Here is a 27,307-nt window from a genome sequence, read left to right as displayed (position 1 = left end):
CGATAGAGAGAGTAGGAGCAGCGCGACACCGGGGTGACGGTGCGACCCGTGAGCAGGCCACGAGGCCGCTTGACTGGAGGTGGAGCTCGGGGCCCCGGCAAACTCCGAAGAGGTGAAATGATTAGAGGAAAGCGGACCCTGGTGAACCCCTGTAGACATCGGTGAGTTCGCAGTGCGACTGGTGGCCCCTTGGGGTAGGGTGCCAAAGAAGAGTGGCCCGGGACCGCGCCTGCCTGAGCCCCCTGGGGGCGGACTTGGAGCCCGGGGCGGGAGGATCCAACTGACAGGATCAAATCAGCTGGGCAAGAGGAACAGCCTGTGGAACCGGTGAGTGGCGGATCGCGCCCTGGGGGTGAGCGGAACGTGGAAGGACCAGTGGATGGACTTGTGGATTCCCTCGGGCGCCCTAGAGGGCCGGAGACCCCTAAACGAGTAGGGCAGGGAACAGTAGAAGGGGGATTAGCCCCAGAGGGGTGAAACAGGGTGCCCAGAAATGTTATTGGTGCAATAAGGAAGCCAAGTGGGACGCAAAGCGGAGCCGTGAAGAGGGGAGACAGACGTGAGCCCACGACGTGCCAAAGGGCCAAGAACTGGAGAAGCTAGCGGCCTAACAGGAAAAGTCGGCGTATAGACCCCCCGGCGCCGCGGCCCAAAAACAGCGGGTCTGGACGGAGCGCAGGGGCCCAGCTGAGGATCAACCAGGAACAAAAAAGGTGCCGCTTATGGTGAGTGGAAGCGACGCCCTGGAGTGGAACTATAAACATCGTTGGGGCCACTGCTGGAGCCCCTAGGGCAAGGCCGGCAGCCAGTCTGATGTCCCCCAAGAGCCGCCACAAGACCAGAACCATGGACACTGCGGCTCCGGCTGAGAGCGGGGGACCGGGCACGCAGGACCACATGCAGCTCAAAGTCCAGGATACTCTAGATAAAATACTCGGAGCGATTGAGGACACAAAAGCAACGCTGCAGCGGGAGATAAGCCAGGTCGCGGTTGAGGTGAGCCTACTGAGAGCGGACCACCACAAATTGGTGGACAGAGTCAAAGAAACAGAAACTGCACTGGCGGACATTGCACCAAAACAGAAAGACTTGGCGGCCGAAGTGACCTCCCTGGTTGACAGAGTGACGCGCCTCGAAAAGAGAGCTGAAGACGCGGAAGGTAGGAACAGAAGGAGCAATGTACGCATAGTGGGCCTCCCGGAGGGGGCCGAGGGGGCGAACATGGTTGAATTTCTGGAGAAGTGGTTCAGCACAACAGTGGCGCCCGGGCGCCTGACTCCTTTCTACACGCTGGAGCGGGCGCATTGAGTGCCGGCGAGACCCCTTGCTCCGGGCAGGCCCCCCCGGGCAGTGATAGCTAAATTGTTACACCACAGAGACAGGGACACCCTCCTGCAGAGGGCCAGGGAGTCGGGCCCGTTCATAGTCGCAAACGGGGAGGTGACACTATTCCCGGACTTCACCCTGGAGGTGCAAAATAAGCGAGCTTCATTTCTGACAGTCAAGAGAGCCCTAAGGGATGAAGGAGTCCAGTACTCGCTACTCTACCCAGCCAGGTTAAGGGTAATGCTGCAAGGGAAGACAACGTTCCTCCAATCCCCTGAAGAGGCGTGGGAATGGCTGGAGTCACACAGTTCACGGGCGGGAGGGCCAGCAGGAGAGGGCGCGAATGGGGGCAGGGCTCACCGAGCTCCGAAGGGAAGGAAATCCAGAGACCGCAGACGACTGGCGCCTACGCAAACACAGAAGGAGAAAGGAATGAAGGAAGCACTGGAAGCAGCAGCACGCATGGGTGGTGAGGCATCCCCCCAGGAAGGCTCTGGGGATGAAACGGATGACACGCTAGTGTCCTCTGCGGGAGACCTGGAACACTCAGCCCGGGCCCCAAAGGTAACCCCACAAACGGCTGACGAACTCGGCTAACATGGACCTGCGGTGGGCACCGGAGATAGAGCGTGTCATGGGAACTAACGGCCCCTCCGGACTTGGCCACCCCCGGACCAGAATCTCGCCTATCCAAAAATGGCGAGTACTGCTGTTAAGAGACTAAACAAGTTGCACTGGTGCACAATTAGCTGGGCAACCTACAGGCTTAGAGGCGCCCTGGGGATCAGGAGTTGGGATACACAGTTAAAAGTTAATATGGCACAGTGGGTGGCGGAATTAGTTTGCGGCAAAGTCATGAATATGTGGAAATACAACTCTGAGGCTTGGGAGGGCCGGGGACAATGTTACCAGTCTGAAATCACAAAATGGCAGATTACAATCTCTTGACCTGGAACGTTAGGGGAATGGGTACACCAGCTAAAAGGCACAAAATACTCTCCTATTTAAAGAGAAGGGGTGTACAGGTGGCACTACTGCAGGAGACTCACCTGGCGCCTGGAGAGGGAGAGAAGCTAAGACGCAGGTGGAGGGGGCAGGTGTTTGCATCAGAATACTCAGCCTATGCAAGAGGTGTATTAATATGGATCAGAGCGGGGGTCCCCTTCACAATGATTTCTTCTAACATAGACCGAGAGGGAAGATTCGTGATATTAGAGGGGAGGCTACACGGTATACCAATGGTCTTGAGCTGCATTTACGCCCCCAACCAAGACCAGGTACCCTTCATATCGGGCCTATCGAGACACCTCACACGCCAACACGCCGGAGAACTATTAGTGGGAGGTGATTTTAATGCAGTGATAGACACAAGCATGGACAGATCCACCCCACCTCTACAAGGGGCAGCTACAATTAGAACAGCCAAAAGGTTATGCGAGTGGTTGGACACGTGGGGGTTGTCGGATGTCTGGCGAGTGCATCACCCAACTACTAGGGATTACTCTTATTACTCGGGTCTTCACCGGGTGCACACTAGAATTGACAGGGTAGTTTGTACTGCAGGCCTGATGAATAACATGACACGCTCTGAATACTTAGCCCGCACCTTGTCTGACCACAATCCCTTGCTAATAACGATGAGGTTGTCGGAAGATAGACCCCCCATACCTTCATGGAGACTGTCCCCCTCAGCACTTGAGGACCAGGCGTACAGAGAGGCCCTGCACTGTCACCTAGCAGAATATATTGAGACGAACAGTGGGTCCACCCCATCTAGGGCCTTGGAGTGGGAGGCACTCAAGGTGGTGACGAGGGGCTTCTGTTTGGGGCAGTCGGTGGGGGTGAGGCGCACGCTAGAAAAGGAACTGGAGGCCCTAGAGAAGGATATGCATGATGGGGAGTTGAGACAGGGGAAGGCAGTCCAGGAGAATGGAGAATACAGCCGTGCCCGCAGAGAACACTCCCGTATTGAAGAGCAGCTCAGATGTCATGATAGACAAAAATACATAGCATCCTTGCAGGCGGAGGAGGGCAGATCGGGAAGGCTGCTGGCATGGCTGGTCCGCCCAGGGGGGCAGGGTGAGCCGGTCACATGTGTGCTAGATGGGGAGGGATCGCGCAGACTCAGACCGGGCCCCATATATGATGCATTCAGGGAATACTACACGCAGTTGTACGGGAAACCCAGTGAGCTGCGGACGGAGGTCTTTGATAATTACTTACTACAAACTCCACTGCCTACACTGAGTGCAGAGGAGAGAGACGGCTTGGGGGGTCCAGTGTCGGTAGAAGAAGTAAACGAAGCAATAGCACAGTTAGCACCTGGAAAGACCCCAGGAACAGACGGCCTCCCCATGGATTTTTATAAAAAATACAGATCACTGCTGGCTCCCCAACTGATGGAGATGTATGCGGAGGCACTGAAACAAGGAGAGCTACTGTGCACACTGCGGGAAGCCTTGGTGGTGCCACTCCCCAAGACAAAAGAAAAGGAAGCTTCGGTGGCGGACTTTAGGCCTCTATCAATGCTAAACAGCGATTTCAAAATTCTTAGCAAGATCATGGCTGCTCGGCTACTCCCCCTTATGACCAAGCTAGTGCACGCTGGCCAGAACGGTTTTGTCCCCGGCCGTAATACCTCCCTGAGACGGGTTTTTACGGTTCTGCACATGCCTAAGAACCTGAGGCCGACGGCGGGGGTCTTGCTCGCGGTGGACTTCGAGAAGGCCTTCGATTCTATCAGGTGGGACTACTTAAGAACTGTGATGCTTAAAATGGGGCTGGGGGAGGAATGGGTGAAATGGGTGGATCTGTTGTACTCATCCCCACTAGCAAGAGTTAAGATCGGAAGGACGATTTCTAGTGCATACCCTGTTTACCGGGGAACTAGGCAGGGCTGCCCCTTGTCCCCACTGCTGTTTGCTCTGGCAATTGAGCCCCTGGCCTCGCGGCTGCGATGTGAAGGCATGGGTAGGGGAATTGTGTGGGGTCCGGATGAGCATATTGTTTCTCTGTATGCTGATGATATACTTATCTACCTGAGAGATGGGACAAGCGGACTCACGTGGGCACTGGGGACGCTGGAAGACTTCGGAGACATATCTGGTCTCCGACTTAACCGGAGGAAAACATTTGTATTCCCGGTGCTGTCAGACGGCATGCGCCCTTGATGCGTGCCCAGCGGATATAAACTGGGCCCTGCAGACTTTTAAATACCTGGGCCTACAGATATTTCACGAATTGGCCGACCTTAGAGACGGGAATATTGGCAGGACACACAGATCCCTGCGCACCTCGGTGGGGTTCTGGAGATCATTGAAGCTAACAATAATGGCCAGAGTGGCGCTCTCAAAAATGATCATGCTTCCGCGCCTCCTTTACTACTTTGCTAACTTACCGCTACAGGTCCCCTCTGCATGGTTCCGAGAGCTGAATGCTCTGCTCAGAGAGCTGATATGGGATGAGGGTCGCAGGAGAACAGCGCTTTCGATCATCTGTAGACCGACACACTTGGGGGGGCTGGGTGCTCCTGACTTCGAGGCTTATTACTTGGCATCCCAGCTACAATGGGTGGCCGGCTGGCTAGCGGGCAGGGGACGGCTGGACCTAGCTACCGCGCACAGAGTAATAGACACAGCTCGGATAGCAGCAAGTATGGTGGGCAGGAAGATTGCCCCCATAAGAGACAACATAATGTGCAATGTGGCGATGAAATGCTGGAAACGGTGTGAGAAAAGGACTGGGGTGGGTCCGCCGTACTCTCCCGCTCTGCCGCTGGCGGCCGTCGCTCTGGACCCGGGAGTGGGGGAGCGAGGGGGGCTGGGATTGGGACCATGGACGAGAGCAGGGATGGTGACAGTGGGGGGGCTATTCAAGGAGGGGGTGCTGAGGAGCTTCGCTGATGTGGCAGGGGGGGGGAGTGCCGCAAGGACAATTTTTACTCTTCAGGAGGCTGGTGCACACCCTGAAAGAGCATTGGGACACGATCAACGCGGAACCCACGATTCACGGGGTGTTGAACCTCCTGTTGACAGCAGGAGAGGAAACTCACTTGATTGCAAAAATATACCGGGCCCAAATAGAAGCAGCAGTGGACCCCCTGCATTCCCTAAGAGAAAAATGGGTGAAGACAATTGGGCGGGATCTGTCTGAATCCGAGTGGAACAGAGCACTAGCTTATCCCAGGATGATCTCGCGCAACACGAGGCTGAGATACATCCAATACAACTATCTACACAGAACATACCTCACTCCTCAACGGCTGCACCGCATATATGGGGGGAGCCCAGGACATGCCCAAGATGTGGGGACGGTGAGGCCGACTTTGACCATATGGTGTGGGGATGCACGATACTCCAGAGGGGTTGGGACGCGATGATGGCAATCCTCACGGAGCTGTTCGAGATGGAGCTCAGGCCAACCCCTGTCATGTGTCTATTGGGCCTTAGAACCGGCATCAAGCGGAGTAGGGTAGGGGTCCGTTTCCTTGACCTGTCCCTAGCCCTATATAAAAGACTGATTACGAAGGGTTGGAAGTCTCCCACTTTCCCATCTCTGACAGAATGGAGAAGTGATGTCACAAGACGGTCCAGAGCTGAGCTGCAGGTCCTTAAGGCCGAAGAGGCCAGGGGGGTACGCCAGACTCCCATCGCCTCGGAGTGGGAAAACCTAGTGACAAACTGGGACGACCTAACGAAGAGACCAAAAGCACCTGAGGGGGTGGGATGAACTAATTGAAATGGCCAGCGGATAGGATCGTGGGGGAAGGTCCCCGTAACTATGACAGGAGGAATACTAGGCGCCCCTCTGAGCCAGACGCGGAGAGTGAGTGAGCGGGGGGACAGGACACAATAACTAAAATGATAGAGGACGGAGGGGCGCGAAGCACAGGCCAACCCTACATAACAAGTAATGCCCTGACAATTGCCCCATTAAGAAATTAAGCAGATCCACCCACTTAAGCCAATAAGTTTATTCAAAGTTTGAAGTTGAGTTAAGTCTGTTATTAGGTCACAATATCCAAGAGGTAACAAGGGGTACTGAAAGTACTGACAACATAAAAGCGATCTGATTTAGAATTGGAAATACTGATGTATAAGTATTATATTATAATATCATTGAAATGTACAAGTAATTGTAACACGCATCGCAAGCAAAGTATAACAGAGTTGCGGCTCAGTGAGCAGAAATGTACAATAAGGACAAAATGTTACAGTAAACAGACCTACATATGTAAAACAGCAAACAGTTAATAAAAATATATTTGGAAAAAAAAAAAAAAACACTTACCAATGTTTGCCATGAAGTTGTGAGAATCGTTTAATGTAAATCAGACTATAAGATGTTTGTGATCTCAATTATGTAGAAACATGAGAGAATCTATCTTTCCATTAATGACTTGTAGCATGGAAAAAATAAACATTTTTCCCAAAATATTTCCTTTCTATAGCTTGCTTTTTCTTTCAGAAACCCTTTTCAGAAGAAAGAAAAGCTAGTTCTGTCTGTTTTTCTTCTTTAAACTGCAGCTGTGATCATGTTCCATGACCTGCCATTTCCCTTGGCTATTGGCTCTGGTAGGAAGTATTGTGTTGTCATAAGTCAACTCACTGTAATAATTTATTATTTATTACACTTGAATAGCTTCCTCATTTCTTTATTACAGCCAATGAGCGGCATCACGTTACTTGTAGTAAGGAAATAGGTGACAGGCTTTTATACAGAGGTGGCAGTGTCCCATGTAAAAGTGTCTAGTTACCGGATAGTGTGGATCAACATTATTAATAGCCCCCATGTGTTCCATAACTCTCTTATTGACCAGCAGTGTGATACTTCCTATTAACCTAAGTTTACAAGGGCATGTAAGATATATATCACATGTATAGTACTACACGTCAAAAATTGTTTTATCATTCATCACTTTTAAGGTTAAATTTGTATTTGCTGACTTTCTGTACCATCTTGCTGTTACAGCACTTCTTGCAATGACCACATGGGAAAATACGCTGTAGTGAAAGATCTCTTATACTTTTATATATATAGCAACATCATTATACATGACCATATCTCTCAGGTTTCGACCTCTTCTGTAAGTTACTTTCAGACGTATGTCCACTTTATCTCCAATCTGAGGGTCATTTTTTATTATATTCCAGTGTTTACAAAGAATTCCTCTGATCTCACCTGCCTCGTTGTTATAATTCATGATAGCACGACAATTATCCTAGTTCTTGTCCATCATCACGTCCTGTTCACATAAGATCTAATGTCTATTTATTTATTTAATCTTCCTACGGGCCTGATTTAAGACCGATAGTGGACACACTCTCTAAGTGAACCTATTCATCATGATCTCTTCTCCCTTTCTGTACATCTCTTCACTGCTGCAATTTATTTTTGCTCTTAATAATTCTCCAAATGGAATACTCCACTTAAGGTTGGTCGAATGATCACTAAGAGCATGAATAAGACTATTACTTGCAGTTTGTTTCCTTTTAAGTTTGGTGTCAAGTTTATTGTTCACAATTTCCACCTGTTGATCCAGGTAAATTACCCTTTCTTTGCTAATATGTTGGTTAAATACCAGATGACACGGGTTGTTGTTTAGTTCAAACACAAATGCTTCTGCCTCTTCAATGGTTCCTTTCCATACTGTAAACAAATCATCTATGTACCTTAGCCACAGTACAACCTTTTGGAGATGCAGTGAAAAATTGTTGTTATCAAACTGTGATTTTTCCCACATCCCAAAAATAAATTTGCTGGACTTGGGGCAAAGCAAGTACTCATAGCCACCCCAAGCTTTTGTCTGTAAACTACACCATTGAATGGGAAGATGTTATTCTTCGAGCAGTACTCAATCATTTTACCAAGCATCTCGGTGTGTGCAAAGAAACTCACTGATCTGCTGTCAAAGAAATGTTTGCAGGCCTCTATCCCTGTTTGATGTTCAATATTTGTATACAGACACCCACTGTATAAAGTCATAAGAAGATAATCAGCATTCCACTGCAGGTCATTTATTTTGCTCAGAAAATCTTTGGTATCTCTCACATAGGATGGGAGGCTCGTTACATAATCCCTCAAAAAGAAATCAACATATCTGGACAAATTTTCAAGGGCACTCCCTCTAGATGACACAATGGGTCTCCCTGGTGGACTGATGGGGTCTTTATGAATTTTCGGTAATATGTACAACACTGGAAGTTTAGGATATTGATTTTTGAGAAAACAAAATTCTTCCCATATAGTATACCCCTATTAGTTTGTATCAAATCTCAATTTTGCTCTGCATATATGTTTCTCTACTGATAACCTCATAGACATTAATATCACTTAGTTGACGCATTGCCTCACAAATGTAGTGATCTTGCGATAGGATTACAATATTCCCTCCTTTGTCAGAGGGTCTGTTGATTATCTCATTGTCCTGTGCCAATGATTTAATAGCTTTTTGCTGTTCCTTGCTCATGTTATATCTCTTCTTACTCCATTTGTTATGTTTTAATAGCTTTCGATATTTATAACCATATCATGAACGTGTCAATATTGTCATGTGCTGTATATTTAGGTTTAAAACCACTGTTGCTGGCAAGATCCTATGCAATACCCATGTCATCCAACCACTCACATGCTCCTTGTGAGGTGATTAAAACATTATCATCTTCATTCTCCCTTGCTAACATCTGCATGGAAATAAAAAAAACAACATCTCCTATATTGCAGTCACTGATTAGATTTCTCTCTCTCTCTTTGGTCCTTTTGCAACCACTTGTTAAATATTTTTAGTACATGCCATTTCTTAAGCTTTATCTTTCTTATAAATTTGAATACATCTATTTGGGTATCAGCATAGTCAAAATGTCTAGTGAGGCAAAAGGATAAGCCTAAGCTTAAGGTCCTCTTTTATAGGTCCGTAAGTGTTCTATTATTTACATTTACAATTATTTTATTTACCATTTCCATCATTGCCATTACTGATCCATATTTGAGCTCCTTGTCATGATTCCCGTGTGTCCACTTTTTCCACCTCTTAAGGACCTTTTGCTTGAGTCTCCTTCTCCTCTGCTTGCTCCTGCTTTGCCTCCTCCCCTTTCCCTCAATCGGTTGTTCATAGCTCGACCACTTCCTCTTGGTTTGGGTCCCGCAAAATTCTGATTCATTTGTCATGCCTGGCGTAAAAGCCGGTATTTGTCTAAAAAAGTACCAGGTTTTAAGTTGCTTCCTGACCTTCCTTAATCGCTTCCTCCTGATGTATCAGATTCATGGCTCGTCCCAGTATCAATATCAGTGCACGAACCCATTACATGGTCAGGATTGTTATCCTGTGTCGATCCACTGGTCTTTATAATATTGTCATACTCTCTATTAATGGTAAGAATGCGGCCTCTTTCATGGTCGCCATAATCTCTCTGTAGTTTTCTTTGTTTCCTCTCCATTATATCCTCCTCATATTTCTTCAATAGTATGTTCATAGTGGTAAAAATTCTGTGATTGTCTCCTGTTCAGGCCTTGTTGAAAGAGCATCCCGTATGGTCTTAATTTCCACAAGTAATATTTCTCTATCAGATCAAGAATTTTTCACCAAAATTTGTAGCTTTCTCCTTGAGCTTGTTTTATAATTTTCAGCCCACTTCTCCAGCATTTTAGGATTTGGTGGTTTATATGAGGGAATAGTATATATTCTAAGACCACTCAATATCATATCCACATCTAAATAATTTTGAAATTATGTGGCCTCCCACCATTTTGAAATCTCCACTTTGTTTAGTTTCTCCAATTTTCTAAGTTGGTTTTGTAAGTCAACTTCTGTATCAGTATTCATATCAGAACCACCTCCTCTCATTGGGAGTTTGGAGAATATTGCCTTGGCTCTCACTTGTCTATCCAATTCACTGGACATAGCCATCTTGTATGAGTTCAATCAGCAGTACTAACATTGTGTTAATCACCAAACTTCCACCCTATAAATAGGGGGTTCTCCCTGCTGGCACTTATAATGTTAATATATTGGATATTATATTTATTTAATTCACAGTCCTTTTACCATATGCTTGCTATATCACTTGCAAAGGTGTTATTGTGAGTTGCAGTGGGAGGGCATAGATCGTTTGAAATTCAAAAATGTGCGCCCCTCCCCTTCCTCTCAAAAGTGTCTTATATGTATGTGCAAAAGAGTTACTCAGCGACCGAGTACACATATCAATCTCACACTGTCAGTCAACAGTAAGAGGAAAACCTTGCCCGGCAATGACTGAGACACGCTTGATTATCGTAACAGCGGCGTAATGTGATGAAAGTCACATTCATTACTCACCGCATTGCAATCACAATTGTAAAACGCCGTATTGTAATCTCTGTGTGCTCGCATACATCCTGTGAGTATCAGGTGTTAATTTAGTGTAAGTTCCAAATCCGTTGCACCATCAAATTTGTTGCGAAGCCGGTACTTAATGACTCCTCCATTAAATCCCAAAGAACCAAATGCTCCTCCTGGAGTCCGTACCAATGGGGGGTGGAGGGTCTATGCCAGCAGAGCAACCTGGCTGTCAATTCCAATTGTGAACAAGCCCGGTTGTCAGGGTAAAATGCTTCATGTACAGCAGTAAACGTTGTGTCTCACTTTCTTGAGGAAGCGTTGTAAGTTACTTTTCATTTGCAATAGGAATATATATAATTTGATAACTTTGGCACCGCTTGACTAATCTTCACAAATTTTTCAAAATTATTACAACAGTCAGTTCAGCTGCTGTCATGAATGTTTTGGGTAATTCATCAAATGGGGGCCAAGGAAAAGGGGGGTGGCCTACAAAGCATTTCCCTATGCATTTTCCTATAGGTTTTTTAACACAACTACAGGAATACGCTGGAGGGAATTACGCATAATTTGGCAGAAAGCTAGCTCTTGGTCCAGAACGTGTGCTTTTTGTGATTTAGTGTAAATCAGTTTCGTATTTTTTAAGATAGTAACGTTAAAAAATATAGATATCTAGGGATGTGGAGAATCCACGGATCCCACTGTCCCCGTGATGATATCTGATTGGCTGCCAACACTTCAACCAGAAAGTTTGAGCAGTCAATTTGGGACTTGGCTTCAGCCGAGACCCCCCCCAAAAAAGCAAAACGCCCCAAAAAAAGAAAAGGAGCCAGGGTATGAATACCCTGAGCTCCAACCCTTGGTCCAGGGGACCCACTGGGACCCCGCCGGGACTAAAAAAATATATATTTTTTAAGTTCTCATCAATATCTGCAGATGGATCTGTGGATTTTTCTGAGAATTGAAAAAAAGCACGGTCTCCCTCATTCTAAATTCATTTGACCCACGGGTGGGCTTGGTCCCAGAGGAATTAGAGCATTTAAAAATAGGAGGGAGGGCACATGGGGCCCCCTCCTAGGGCTCTTAGAAGCCCTGGGGACCATCACCTCCCAAGGGCTATGTGTAATAACTATTCACGGGGCTGCATGGCCCCCCTGCCTGGAGACCAATACCTTCTCTGGGCTTCATTTTAAAAAAATAATAGGGGGGTCCCTGGGGCCACATCTAAGTATGCAGGGCATGTGGCCACGGGAGAACAGTATCTTCCCAGGACTACATATTTATAAAATAATAGGGTCATTCTGTGGACCTCCACCTGCCCCAGGGACCACCATCTTCCCAGGGCTACTATTTCTAAATGTACAGGGCCGCAGGGAACTGTCCAGGCCCCAGCAGCTACCACCTTCCTGGGGCTGAAATTCTAAAAGTACAGGGGGCGCAGGAACCTAACTGTGTCTCAGGGGCCAACACCTCCCCAGGGATGCAAATTCTGAAAGTACGGGGGCCGTGCAGACCCACTGGGCCCTGGGAACCGCCACTTCCCTGGGGCTACAATAATATTTAAGCATGGACCCCCAGCCCCGAGGACCACCACCTCCCGGGGGCCAAATATAAAAGAAGGAGGGGGGCTGCGCGGCCACCTTCCTGGAACCATACATGGTTGTGACAACTCCTGCCAAGCAAAAGCAAACACTCTGCTTCTAGCAAGCAGAAGCTTAAAAATGCTCCCGCTTCCTTGAAGCTGAGATTTCATCTCTTTTCCTGCCTGCAAACATGCGGGCAGGGAAAAAGATGAAATTATTGCTCCTGAATGCAGGGAGCTGCTATTTATAGCTGCTCACTCTGTGCGGGAGCAATGGCAGCTCCCGCAGGAGATGGGAGCCAGCTGGGGCCATGGGGGCCTTGAGGCTCCCTCTTCACGTTCCCCATAAGTTTCTATTTGGTGCCCTTGCACCCAGGAACATGTTGGCAGGCCCTGGGGGATGGGGTCCCTGGGCCAACATCAGCCAAGGCAGGAGGGCACATGGCTACCCTCCCTTTTCAAAGAAAGTATTTGGCCCTGGGGAGGTGATGGTCCCCTGGACCAGTGGGTGCCATTGCGCCCCCTATAAATGTTTTTAAAATAGCCCAAGAGTTGGGGGTCCCCAGAGCCCAGAGCCCAGGGGGATCCATCATGACTGGGCAGTTATAAACTATACCTCCAGGGAGGTGGTGGTCCCCAGGAACCGGTGGGGTCCGTCCAGCCACTCATATGATTTTTTTAATATTGTCCCTTGGAGGTGGTTGTCCTTGGGGTCTGGAGGGGCTGCGTGGGCCCTGTAAGTTTTTTTATTATGTAGACTCAGGGAGGTGGTGGTACCCGTGGTCCCGGGGGGAGGGGGGCATGTGGCCCATTCATATATTTATTTTTATGTTGTCTGGGGAGGTGGTGAAAAATTCGCTAGCAGCTGACATGAGTCTAACTTAGATTCTCTGCTTATGAGGTTACATACTACAACAATGATGAGATCTGAAATCTATGGCAGTGTAAGTTATGCTTATGTCCGTTACATATAACTGGCAAATTTCCCTTTTTTTGTTTTGAATGGTAGTGCTTTTCAGTGAATGATTTTTTTTACATAAGTTTAAATCTTACTACCTTCCTCAAGTATAACTCCACGTTAACCTTTGTTTTTTTCCTGGAATTTCTAAGTTTAAAAAAAAATATAAGGTAATATCATATTATGATATATTTGCCACCAATGTATTGTTGCGCATGGCCTTGCTCTTGTGCCCAGTGGAGAGGTGCATGGGGTGGGGTGCAGTGCAGGGATTGGCATTTGGCCAGGCCCAGCGAACAACCCTCCACTTCTGACCAATGCCCTATTTGCGGCCACCCTCATTGCAAGGATTCTTCAGCCATCCAGCAAAGAACACCACAACTTTTAAAACATTTCTTTTTTGCCCAGCGACACTCTGGCTGGACCCCCACATGAGTACTAGGGGAACACACAGAGGTCCAGGCTGTATGCCACAGGAGTCTCAGGTGACCGTGATAAGGCCCAAAACGTTATGTTTCATTTTGGTCGCTGGACTGTCTCTCTGGGACCCCCACATAGAAGTCACGGGGTTAGGGTACATCTACGCTGACTCCTACTATCTTAATGTTTTTACATCTTAGAACAAGAGGACTGAATCTCCTCCTCTAATACCGGCCGCAACATTTTCTTTCATGTTATGGCCATCTAATCCAATCACTTGCTCCCGCAGGACCATGAGAAATTGAGACAGATACATCATGTCCTACTTTTTTTAGATCTAAATCGACCTTTGTACCATGGGTACAGTGAGGCCATAGAAGTATTTCAGAGGGATGTCATTGAGCAATTGAAAAAAATCAGATATGAATTGAGAAATAGGATTTCTCTCATGCTCAGAAAATGGCTCTACAAAGGCTGAAGAATGACTCCAATATAGTGATTCGCCACTCTGATAAAGAAGGGAATATAGTGATCCTAGATAAAAGTCAATATATAATAGAGGGTGAAAGACAATTAAAAGATCTGAATTGTTATACACAAGTTAAGATGTGGGATGTGAAGTCAGCTAATGTCCTCTATTATGAGCTATTGTCTGATTGGAGAGAAAGAGAATTATTGAATTGGGAGGAATTTTGCTTTTTGAAATGTGATCATCCCACTATCCCTATATTGCATCTTCTATCTAAGTTACACAAAAATAAGAAAACCCCTCCGGGTAGACCTATTGTGTCTGCTATGGGTGCTCTACTTGAGAACACCTCAAGATATGTAGATTATTTTCTCAGACTATTTGTAGAAGGTCTCCCGTCATATGTGAAGGACATGGCGCATTTTTTTAAATTAATTGATGGTGTTCAATGGGAGGATGATTATATATTACTAACTATGGATCTCACAAGTCTCTATACGTGCATTCAACATGATTTTGGTATAATGGCCATTAGACACTATATAAGAGATAGATCGATATCATATTTGTTACATACTGAGATGATTTGTGATATGATCAGTTATTTTCTCAAAAACAACTTTTTCTTGTTTGATAATTAGGTGTATAGACAGGTACAGGGGACAGCGATGGGTACTTGCTTTGTGCCTAGTTACGCGAATTTGTTTATGGGTTGGTGGGAGGAGCAGGTATCCATCAATATATCAGACTATGAGGATAAGGTAGTAATGTGGTGTTGATATATTGATGACATTTGTGTGATCTGGAAAGGTGATGAACAGTCTGTATTAAGTTTTGTGGCGGCTTTGAATGAGAATGAATACAACTTTCAGCTCAGTGAGCAGGATAGCAATAAACATATTAAATTTTTGGATGTAGAAGTTACACTTCAGGAGGATAACTTAAATACTAGGTTACATAGAAAAGCCACTGTTGGGAACAGCTTATTGAATGCCAAAAGTGCACATCCACCCAGGTTGATAGAGAACATTCCATATGGAGAACTATTAAGAGCTCGGCAAATCTGTAGTACTTGGGATGATTACCAGCGTGAAAGCCTGACAATGTGTAGAAGATTTCAAGAAAGGGGATATAAGAACAAGACCATACAACAAGCTAAAAACAAGGTAGATAATCTCAAGAGAGAGGATCTCTTATATACAAAGTTTGATGAATGGAAGTCAGATGAGATCTTGAGATTCATCACAACATACTTGAATCAGGCATATCCAATAAGACAGATCCTTACCAGAAGTTGGCACATTGTACAGACTGATCCCACCTTAAACACTCATATTACCAATATGTCATTGGTTACTTTTCGTAAGGGCAGGTCATTAAGAGACAATTTAAGTCACAATGTGACACTTCTGTTCAGGATGTAAGAACATTATCGGGAAATATATAATCATTTTATTTATAAAAAGTAGTATTTGCCACATAATAATTCTTTTATATATATAGACCGTTTTCACAGCTTAAGACACAGATGGGATATAATTATCTGTACTGAAGGACATATTATGTACAACATTCCAAGATGGCGGCCATCTGTCTTTGTATTGTTTGAATATGTGTATGTTAGTCCGTCATTTATGTTCATATTTTGAGGGTATTTAATATGCAAATCAAATAGCCGTCGTACACGTGATCAAAGCTACAGCTGAAACGCGTTGTGAGTAGGTATTGTTTTATTAAACATATGCAACTACGCTAAGTGTCCAAGCATGGTGCAGTATATCCATATATATATATATATATATATATGTATATATATATATATATATATATATTCATACTCACAAAAATTTACACAGTAATCACGCTCACACGGTGAAGGTGCAAAGTCAATTCTTTATTCACCACAACCTCAAGACGTGTTTCAGCCCAGCTGGTCCTTGGTCACATGACTTTCAGTTACAAGGTTGCCAGGATATAGGCAAGTGAACATAAACATAAAAGAAATATACCGTGCTAGGACACTAGGTGATCGCCATGGTGGTAGAGCACTGAGGGGCATGTTTATACTTTTTGGTGCAAAATACTGCACTAACGCAGTTTTGCGTCAAAAGGTTTACCGCCGGCTTGCATCATTCCAAAGCATCAGCCGGGCACCAAATTTATGGAATGCCGCAAGCCAACGCTAAGCTTGGGCTAGCGTTGAAAAAAAAGACATTGAGCATCTAAAAATGACGCTTGGCTGGTTAGAGGCAAAAAATGCTCCCAGTCTATCGTCATTTCCTGACGCACAACCACCCATAACACATGACTCCTGTCTTATAAAAGACAGGAGTCATGCCCACTATCCCAATGGTGTCCCTCTGATGTGGGGGGGGGTCCAGGGGCTTGGGTGGGCACCAGAAGGCCCATTCCATGGCGCTTAGCCATGGAAATGGGTCCACAGGTCCCCTAACACCTGGCCTGCACCAGTCATTAAATAACCAACCTTGGCGCCATTATTTGGGTCCGCCTCCGCCTGTGCATCATTTTAGCGGGGGCTGGGGACGCCTACCTTGCATCTCATTGACGCAAGGTGGGTTCACGCATCCAAGAAATGGCACAACCTCCAATATTTTGACACTAGGCCTGTCTAGCGTCAAAATATAAATATGGAGTTAAGTTTGCACTGCATTTGCGTAGAAAAAAAAATGACACAAATGTGGTGCCAACAAAGTATAAATATGCCCCTAAGTTTCTTGTTAAACATACAAACTTAAAGTAAATCTCATACACAATTAAAAGTTAAATCATGTAATAATCTCAAAGACAAAATTACAATGAATCAAATTCACAATTACCAGTTGAACCATATAATGCTAACAACATCCAAATTTGAACTGAATTTCAGCACTTCTGAAATGTACTTCAATTGTAGAAAATCAACTAAAAGTGGGCTGACTGGATATTCCGGTGCAGGCAAAAGTAAGAGGAGTGGAGCCCCAGATGGGTATAAGTAGTTTCAGTGCATGCCAGTCAAGTGAGCAATTCGAGATACTCACAATTGTAAAGCCCAAGTGAGCTGAGATTTCTCTGGAGCTGTGAGTTACCAAAAAACTTATTTTATAAATGTACTTCAGTTGGGGGGACCATTTACACATGCGTGTCCATCTGAAGCTGAACAAGAGAAAGGGGCACCGTAGATATTAGTGTATCCCGGTCAAGAAAGCGTCTTGCAGTACACAAAGTCATAGAGCCAAAGTGGGCATATATTCCTCAGGTACTCTTGTTTATGTGGATGCCAAAGCTGTGCTGTAACCTGGAGAGAAGTACACATAGTGCACCTAATGAAGGCCAAGTGGGCTAAAATAAGAACCCTCCACAAGATGTCAAGGCCCATTGTGGTGCTTGACTCTCAAACAATACAAGCGTCAAGTGCACTATTTACATCAAATGGAGTCAGAAGGGCTAAATTAAATCCTTCATCTCATCACCATGCTAAAAATGAACAATTCATGATCCGTAAGCAAATACTGTAGACGTCTTTACAAAGTCAAGGACAAAACTGCTCAAATGGACATTCCTAATTGTAGTCAGAGGTCGTAGATTAAACCTACAGTAATGAGGCCATCTGTATAATATGATCAGCCAATGAAGCCTCCATAGTTCTGAGGTCAAAGTACCAAAAGGAAAATGTATACAGTCATGTGCTGTTAGAGCTTCCCACATACTCTAGTAAGGAAATGCAACCTCCCTTGACTTAAGGAAAACACCTTTCCAAAAGGGCTGACCTAGGGCCCCAAAGTACAATACAGAGCAACATTGAAAGCAAAGTCACAAACAGAACTGAAGATAAAGCAAAACTAAACTCCAGGACAAAGGTCACTCAGTCATGATACTTCAAGTGTAAATGAGGCTCTCCAGTTTAAGACAATCGTGGCCAGACATAGCCACAACATATGAAACCAATAGTCAAACTAAAGCTGATAATAAACAAGTATAATCTTCTCTTATCTGTTGGAGATAAAGTTGTCTGGATGAATAAAAGGGTATCTGACTTCCTAGAAAACAACAGTTTGGCCTCTTGTAATCTTGCCCCCGTGCCCTAAGAAAAGTATTGCGGGAGCAAGTGATTGGATTAGATGGCCATAACATGAAAGAAAATGTTGCGGCCGGTATTAGAGGAGGAGATTCAGTCCTCTTGTTCTAAGATGTAAAAACATTAAGATAGTAGGAGTCAGCGTAGATGTACCCTAACCCCGTGACCTCTATGTGGGGGTCCCAGAGAGACAGTCCAGCGACCAAAATGAAACATCATGTTTTGGGCCTTATCACGGTCACCTGAGACTCCTGTGGCATACAGCCTGGACCTCTGTGTGTTCCCCTAGTACTCATGTGGGGGTCCAGCCAGAGTGTCGCTGGGCAAAAAAGAAATGTTTTAAAAGTTGTGGTGTTCTTTGCTGGATGGCTGAAGAATCCTTGCAATGAGGGTGGCCGCAAATAGGGCATTGGTCAGAAGTGGAGGGTTGTTCGCTGGGCAAATGCCAATCCCTGCACTGCACCCCACCCCATGCACCTCTCCACTGGGCACAAGAGCAAGGCCATGCGCAACAATACATTGGTGGCAAATATATCATAATATGATATTACCTTATATATTTTTTTAAACTTAGAAATTCCAGGAAAAAAACAAAGGTTAACGTGGAGTTATACTTGAGGAAGGTAGTAAGATTTAAACTTATGTAAAAAATAACATTCACTGAAAAGCACTACCATTCAAAACAAAAAAAGGGAAATTTGCCAGTTATATGTAACGGACATAAGCATAACTTACACTGCCATAGATTTCAGATCTCATCATTGTTGTAGTATGTAACCTCATAAGCAGAGAATCTAAGTTAGACTCATGTCAGCTGCTAGCGAATTTTCCACGTTTTTTTCTGTTTTTTAAATAGTAGACATTGATATTGATAGGTTTCTAAAGTGCGTGAATGCCAGTGGCGTCTTGGCGCTGAATAGCTACCATACTTCTAAATATAACCTGGGGTAAGGACCTAACTGTACTTCGAACAGGCAAGTTTTTAGATGCTTTCTAAATTTCAAAAAGTTGGACTAGCCTCTCAGATGTTCCCATAGGCAATTCCATAGTTAGGCTGTAGTATAGATAGAGCTTCTGCCACCACAGTTGGCTGATTTTATAGACATGAATTGTTCTAGAATTAGAAGATCGAAATGTTCTGCTGGGATTGTACCAGGTGAAATTTCTTTTTAGGTAATCAGGAGCTTCTCCATTGAGGGATTTGTGCGCGAGACAGATTACCTTAAATCAGACTCTTTTTTTTCTACTGGAAACCAGTGAAGCTCTTTGAGTTTCCAGACCCTGGCGGAAATTTGGGAACTTTTCTTAGGAGTCTTGCTGCTGCGTTCTGAAGGCATTTACGTTTTTCAATGAACTTTGATGAATGCCTAAGTATAAGGCATTGCAGTTGTCCAGTCTTGACAATCCAAGTATTGTTACTACAGTTTTCTGTTATTCATAAGGAATATACAGAAGAATCTTCCTGGTCTTACACAGCATGAAGAAACAGAAGGAGGAAAGTGTGTTTATCTATCTATTGGAAGACAGGCTAGGGTCAAAGATTGTTCCTAGATTCTTGACTGTAGATACAGGTGTGGGGAGATCTCCCAGCGATTATGGCCACCAAGACTGGTTACAAGGTGGTGAGTTTTTCCCAAAGAAGAGAACCTTGGTTTTTAGCTGAGTTAAGCATGAGACTGTTAGCATTCATCCATTGGAAAACAGCCCCTATACACCTATTGTAACGTAGAGTTGTTTCTTCTAAGTTATCAGAAATGGACATGATGAGTTGTGTGTTGTCTGCATAAAGTACAGAAGCAAGGCCAAGGGAACAAATTAGTTTTGTCAATGGAGCCACATAAATATTAAACAAAGTAGGGCTCAAAGATTAGTCCTGAGGGACGTGAAGACCAAGTCCCCCAATGCCACTATGTGTTCTCACTGTGAGAGGAAGGAACAGAAGAGTTTGAGAGCAGGGTCCTCAATTCCAACCTCGGCCTGACAAGATATCAAAATGTTGTGGTTGATGGTGTTGAAAGCTGCCGACACATCCAATAAGGCCACAGCAGCCTTCCCACCTATATCCAAAATACTTTTTACTTGGTCGGTGTCCACGACCAAGGTAGTCTCCGTGCTATGATTTGGTTTAAATACAAATTGAGCTGAGTCCGGTACTTGGTTCTCTTCCACGAATTTAGAAAGAATAATATTCATATTTTGTCTAGTGCTTTTGCTGGTAGGGACAGACGAGAAATAGGGTGGTATTTCTTCACCTCTTTGGTGTCTAGAGTTGGCTTTCAACAGAGAGAGGATAGATACTTTTTCCACTCTGAAGGAAACTTTCCAAATTCCAGAATGGTGTTCAGAAGCTGAGTAAGAGAATGTGAGAGTGCTCCCACAATCTGCTGCATTATTTTAGGAGGCCCCTGATCTGAGGGCGCTCCAGATTTTGTTTGCCCAACTAGTTCCATTACTCTCTCTTTTGTGAGAGGGGGCAAATATACAAAGGTATTTAAACCTGGAACTGAATTGAATTGACCAGACAGAGGGGAAGTCAGGCTAACTTTTCCATTCAGTTTCTAAAACATGTCCTCCATCGTGCTGTTAAAGAACACTGCAAGTTGATTGTGAACAGCTGACAAGGAGCTACGGTAGGGTTAGAGGCTATGCTAGATAAGGTCTCAACTGCTTTGAAGAGTTTGTTCATTTAATTTTTTGCGGCATGTATTTTTTACGAAAATAATTCATGGCCTCAATACGAGTTTGGCAGTCGCAACACGGGGCCACCAAACTCGTGTCCCCCGGTCCTATTCAAATGTTCCTGCCAGTCTGTCTGGCGGGAACATTGTAATAGAGCGTTCCCGCTGGTCAGTCCAGCGTGAAGAGTGCTACGAGAGAGCACTCAGCGCCCTTAAAGGAGCCAAGTGCTATCTCGTAGCACAGAGGGTGCCGACCACCACCCTTGGAATTTGCACTGTCTGTAAAGCGGACAGTGCGCATTCCATTGGTGCTGGACAGGGGGGCCCCTGCACTTGTTCTCTGCCGGCCTTTTAATGGTAGGGAAACCGCTATGAAAAGGCTGGCGGAAAACAAGGTTGTGATCAGCCAGGTGATGCTGAGTTTAGTGCCGCCCTGGCTGACTACAACCAAGACCACCATCAGCTCATCAGAAATAATGTTCCTGACATGGTCAGCGGTCCCCTGGCGGGTCCACCCACCAAGGTTGTAATTGGGCGGTCCGACAGTCAACATGAGTGTGGTGGTCCTCTGACCACCACACTTATAATGAGGCCCTTATTCTTTTTGGCCAAAATCAAACTTTTATATTCTTGAATAAGACTATTATATTTCGTTTATTCTTCCACTCTACACAGCTTCCTCCACACTTTTTTTGCCTTCTGCATTTATGTTTCAGTTCTTTTAGCTTCAGGGAAAACCAAGGAACAGGGGGTCTTTTTCTGAAATTCTTAATGGTTTTTCACAGGGGCATGTTTAATTACTGCAGCTCCATATCACTCTGAGAGTGATCTTGCCGTGGGTTTAGTATATTGTAAGAAAAGCGAATGTGATCCTTCGAGACCTATATTAATTAAGGAATGGGAATCTTATTCTAAGCCTGAATCTTTTTATATTGTGTTTGGCTGTTTGCGTGATTTGTTGGTCGGGACGACTCTGTGCTAAAATTAGGTATCTTGTAATCTAACCAGTTGATGTAACAATATCATCAATTGTCAGATCAAACATATATGAAAAAACGCCATCCAGAACATAGCCAGCATTGTGGGTGCAAGAGTTCACCTGTTGGGAAAGACTAAAGCTGTTAACAATGTCCAATAATGTCTCCATTTCTTTGCTAGTCGTGTCCTCTAAATGGAAATTGAAATCACCTATAACAGTGAGATTTGCGTACTGAATAAAAGATTTGAGTGTCTTCCAAATTGTCTTAGAAGCTCTATTTTGAGCCGGGAGGTCGCAATATAAGCAAAAAGTTAAAAAATGATTGATTCAGTAGTTAAAACCTAGAGAACAAGGCTTTGCGTCCATCAATCATATCCGGATTACATGATACTTTCAAATGATCTTGAAAGGCCACCCCTTTTTCAGTGATTTTCTCAGGTTTTTTTAATGAAATTTAAAACTAACTATCTTTCGCACATATAATTCCACTTGATCCTTTGTTTTTTTCAGTGAATAGATAGATAGATAGATAGATAGATAGATAGATAGATAGATAGATAGATAGATAGATAGATAGATATCCATTACTGTCAAGTAGCCGCATGGCATGTGCAACAACTTTAGCTAGCCAGTTTTTAGCTGAAAGCAGTTTGCTTGCTACTGGGATTTGTAAATGAAGGCTCACAATGCTAGAAACTACATATCCCAGAATCCATCATGCTTTTGGTTATAAAGGCAGAACTGGATGAAAATATTAAATATCATGTGCGCATTTGACTGCTGTAAATTACTAGATGTAATGTTTCTGCCTAAGAGGTGGGAGGATCATGCCAGCCATGAGCAGACTTTGAAAGATTACAGAATGGTGTGTCCATGGTGATGCCCTCAGGTGCACTTCACTCTGTGTGTGTGGAGAGGGAAGGACACGAGGGGAATGGCGAGGACTGGGAACTGTGGGTATTCATATGCAGGTGAGATTATCACACCGGTGCAGGAAACAGAAATTCCTTGCCATGCGTCAGCCATGGGTTTCTATCAGCGTGTGTGCGGCACAAAAAGATGTGCTTTAAATAGCCAGTTGTTTGTTATGTTCTCGGCACCGAGACGTTTAGATCCTTAAAGGGGCCAGTTCAATAACTACTCAGCACGGCCTCCATGCGTTTATTAGGGAAGTACCAGCACTTTTCAGCGCAGCTCCTTTGTTTTTAATAACTCAAAGGAGGGTCGTCGCTGTAGGAAGAGCTACTAAACTCTTCAAAAACCCTGATGAAAAGCATGGGGTGCTGCACATATAACCTATAACTGCAAAATGTGCTCACGGACAATGTAAGTGCCTGGTGGAGAAGTTTCAGTCACATGCATATATGAGCTTGCATTAGTGGGTCGTGGAAAAATATTTAAGCATTTACAAAGTGATTCTTTCGAGAGAAAGAAAATTACGTAGGTACCTTCCTTTTGTGTTGATAAAATACCATTTATACCTACCTGAATTATAGTAAGCAGCTCTTGATAAAAGTTTCTGTCTAACGAGAGTTCGTAATTGAAAATAGCTCACTAAGAGAGAGACAAGCAGATAGCAGGTACATGAGAAACCAAACTACTTAAAAGCCCCAAATAAGCCTAACAAACAAATACTGGCAACGACAATTGGTGTCTCTTATAATTGCAAGTGCTTTTTCAGTCAGTGGTGAATGTAGGCACTTAATAACATGGCACAAGCACTCTGTCATTCTTTCGTGACCTCACGCATCCATCCATTCATCCATCCACTAACTCATTTGTAATTACCCACCCACCCACTTTCAATAAAACAACAGATCCTTAAAGGTCTATTAGCTTTAACATATATTGCTGACGATAACTACGTTAGCCCTACTGAGTTTGTCATAGCAGTCCTAATAAGCAGATCAGAAATATGGCATCTCCCTTAACTTTACCCGCTGACTCAATCAGGATCTAACCATTACCATTGGCTCTTCACCACCAAGACAGGCCTTCTATTTTGTGCTTAAAACTTCCCTCAATTGAACCATCAGTCATAGTGTCATAAAATTAAAAATATGTACAAAACTACTATTGACTAAACTATGAACAAAGTTAACAAGGACTATCACAGTGCACGTCTACTAGTCCCAGTGACTATCAGAGTGGGAAACCATCACCAAAACCCTTACCTTCTACTGTAATTTACAAGTAACAAACTATCTGATACATGTTTTAACACATTATAATAGCAATCCACAAATGAAGTCCTATTGCCTTTAACATAGTCTTTCCACTGTAAATAAGTCAGATCGTCTGCCTTTTTCATAAAAATCTTAATAAACAGACCAACTTTCATCACTGGCTAGTCCTGCAACCTTATCTGGTCTACTTTTGAGCAAAATCTTTCCCACAAGGCGAAAAGTGCAATACAATCAGGGCTTGGCCGTTGCTCAGATAGCACCCTGGATTAAACCATATTTGACACCGCATTCCAGCTTTCATTTAAAAATATTCCACTAACCCTCTGTTTGTTGGAGGGGCAGAGCGAGCCGGCCGGCAAGATGGCCGTCACTGAGTGAGGCTCCGCCGGACTTAGGGCTCTTTATAACGTTTCTCCTGACGGAGCGGCATGATTAGCGCTCCACCCGGCTGGGAGACACTTGGGCTGGGCAGGTGCCCTCATCTGTGTCGGGGCCTGGCTGGGAGCGGGCCTTTGAGCCGTGCTGCGGAGGCGGGCCTGGCTAGTGTTGGGCCCGCGAGTAGAGGCGCGCCCGGCCTGCGCGGTCTGCCGCGTGTCGCTGCGGGCGCCCGGGGGGTGCTTTTTGGCCCCATTGGTGAGGGGCATGCGGTGAGTGCTGCCGGGGGGGGCTTTCGGCGGTCTTGTCGGGAGGAGCTTTGCTGCTGCGGCGCGTTGGAGGCGGGGAGGCCTGTTCTGCCCCCCGGGCGCGGCGGCGGAGCCGCGTGGGCCTGGTGGTGACCGGTGGGGACCTCCTGAGTGGCGCGGCCATTGGAGAGGGAGGCCCCCGGAATTTGGTGGCAGGGGGCCTCCTGTGCTGCGAGGTGCCTGGGCTTGGGCTCCGCGGCCGTGCGGGCTCGCCCTGGGCCTTTGACGTCGGCCCCTGCTGGGAGGGCCTGGTGGCAGTGATCGCCGGCCGGATCGGGCCAGGGGGTACGCCGAAGAGATCTTTTTTTGCCAAATTTTGGGCCCTTGTGGAGGACTGGGCCCCCCTTGATCCGCCGTCGCTGCTGATTGGCCTGAGGTGGCGACGCGTGGCGCCCTGGTGGTGGCTGCGGTCTAGGGGTGCTCCTGGTTGGTACCTGGTGCCATCAGGGAAAGGGAGGACTGCCTGGAGCCCCCTTGGTACTTACCTTGGTGGGTGCAGTTATTCACTGAGGGGTCCTGCTTGGCTCTGGGGGCTCCATAGTGAGACGACGACTGGACACCATATTTCTTGAGGGATCTATCTGCTCCTTGGTGATTGCCGGAGTGACTCCGGCTGGGCCTGTAGTGGAGCAGATATGGGCAAGGCGGATTAGCGGCAGGCCAAGCTGTCCTTTGATGGCAACAAGCGGAAGGGGGGGGTCCCCCTGTTCCGCAGTCTGGAGAGGTGCAGACGGATGATGGGCCCTCAGAGACTTCTGTTCGATCCATGTTTTTGGATCTTAAGTGCAGTTTGGCGGGCATTGATGCCAAGCTGGACCATTTGACGGAACAGATGGACCGCATCAGGGCTAGGGTAGATGAGCATGATGCCCGATTTGAACACCTTGAGTCGCGCACATCAGAGATGGAGGCTCAGCGACAGGGTGAGAGGGAATGCTTGTTGCAGATGGAGCGGGTCCTGGAGGTCATCAGGAATAAAAATGAAGATTTAGAGGCGAGGTCTCAGCGCAATAACGTCAGGATGCTTGGTCTGCCCGAGTCCACTGACATGGGCAGGATGGAAGACTTCATGGAGAAAATGCTTGCTGACTTGTTTCCTGGTGAGCTGTCTCGCATGATGGTGGTCAAGCGAGCTCATCGATCGCTGGGCCCTCGGCCCCCTCCTGGGACTCCGCCGCGACCTGTTATTTTCCACTTCTTGAATTATCGTGACCGCGACACTGTGCTGCGGTTGGCTAGAGAACGGCGTCCGGTGATTTATAAAAACACGGAGCTGCAATTCTTTCCAGACTATACCCCAGGCGTGCAAGCAGCGTGCAGGGCGTTCCTGCCGATCAACCGCTCTTTACGTTTGACTGCGGCTCGTTTTTCCCTCATCTATCCGGCGAAGCTTCGGATACAGCATGGTGGCACATTACATTTCGTTACAGATCCGAATCAGGCGGCCAAGTTTGTCAAGACGCTTCCACGGAGGTCTGCGGCTGGAGAACCTGGAGATCCTGGCCAGGAGCGGGCGAGCCTTAGTGACACTGATTGACTATTTTTGGTGCTGTGGCAGTTTTGGCCTCTTGCCCTTCTAGGGTGTCTTACTGTGTTGCCTTGTTTATCTCTTTAAGAGCTGCTTTGTCGGTTCCTGTGCTTTTTTTAGCCCTTTGTCCCTTCCTGCCTATCTGCGTCGCGGATGGGCTGGACGGCTCGACTCGCGCCCCATGGATGAGTCCCTTTGCTCTGCTGTGTTGTGGGTTCCTGATCTTTTTGGTTGGGAGTTGTGGGGGTATTTGCTTTGGCCCGTTTGGGGGGTCTGCGTGGGTGGGGGTGGGTCTGTGTTTTGGTTTGTTGTTTCTCTGATGTTCTGATTTGCTACTATTGTCTATCTGTGCTCATTGAGTATGCTGGGCGGCGGCGGGTGGCTCTGTGGCGGGGCGAATGGAAATGTTGCTGGGCAGCGACGGGGGATAATGATGGTGGTTAATTGCTTGACTTGGAATGTGCGTGGCTTGAATGATCAGCGTAAGGTGGGTCATATGTCTGCTTACATTCAGCGCCATCATATGGATGTGTGTATGCTTCAAGAGACTCACCTGGAGGCCTCCACGTTGAATCGTCTGAAGGCTGGGTGGATTGGTGAATGCCATGGAGCGGTGTACTCGCGTTATGCTAGAGGGGTGGCAATTTTGCTACGTAAGGGGCTGCAATGGCGTACGCATCGTGCGATAGTGGACCCGAATGGACGCTATGTGTTGTTGAGTGGAACACTGCTAGATCGGCCCTGTCGGCTGGTGTTGGTTTATGGCCCTAATGTGGATGACCCTGGCTTTTTTTAGTGAGGTGTGGCGTCTGGTTGATTCAATGGGGGGCGGGGCTGTGATTTGGGGGGGGACTTTAATGTGGTTTTGGATCCGGAGAGAGATCGAGAGAGTGAGGCTCGGCCCGACACTCTGCTGCTGCTGCTACCTTGCTGACTGTGATGAGTGATGGTGGTCTAGTTGATTTATGGAGGGCTAAGCATGGGGATCGGAGGGAGGGCACATGTGTCAACTATGTGCATAATTGCTGGTCCTGCTTGGACCGTTGGTTGGGCACCAGGGATGTAGAGATGTGGATGCAGTCGGTGGAGCATCTGGCCCGGACCCTTTCG

This window comes from Pleurodeles waltl, chromosome 6 (genome assembly GCF_031143425.1).
Source record: "Pleurodeles waltl isolate 20211129_DDA chromosome 6, aPleWal1.hap1.20221129, whole genome shotgun sequence".
Classification (NCBI taxonomy): Eukaryota; Metazoa; Chordata; class Amphibia; order Caudata; family Salamandridae; genus Pleurodeles; species Pleurodeles waltl.
The sequence above is the reverse complement of the archived record's forward strand: the minus strand, read 5'-3'. Positions refer to the sequence as shown.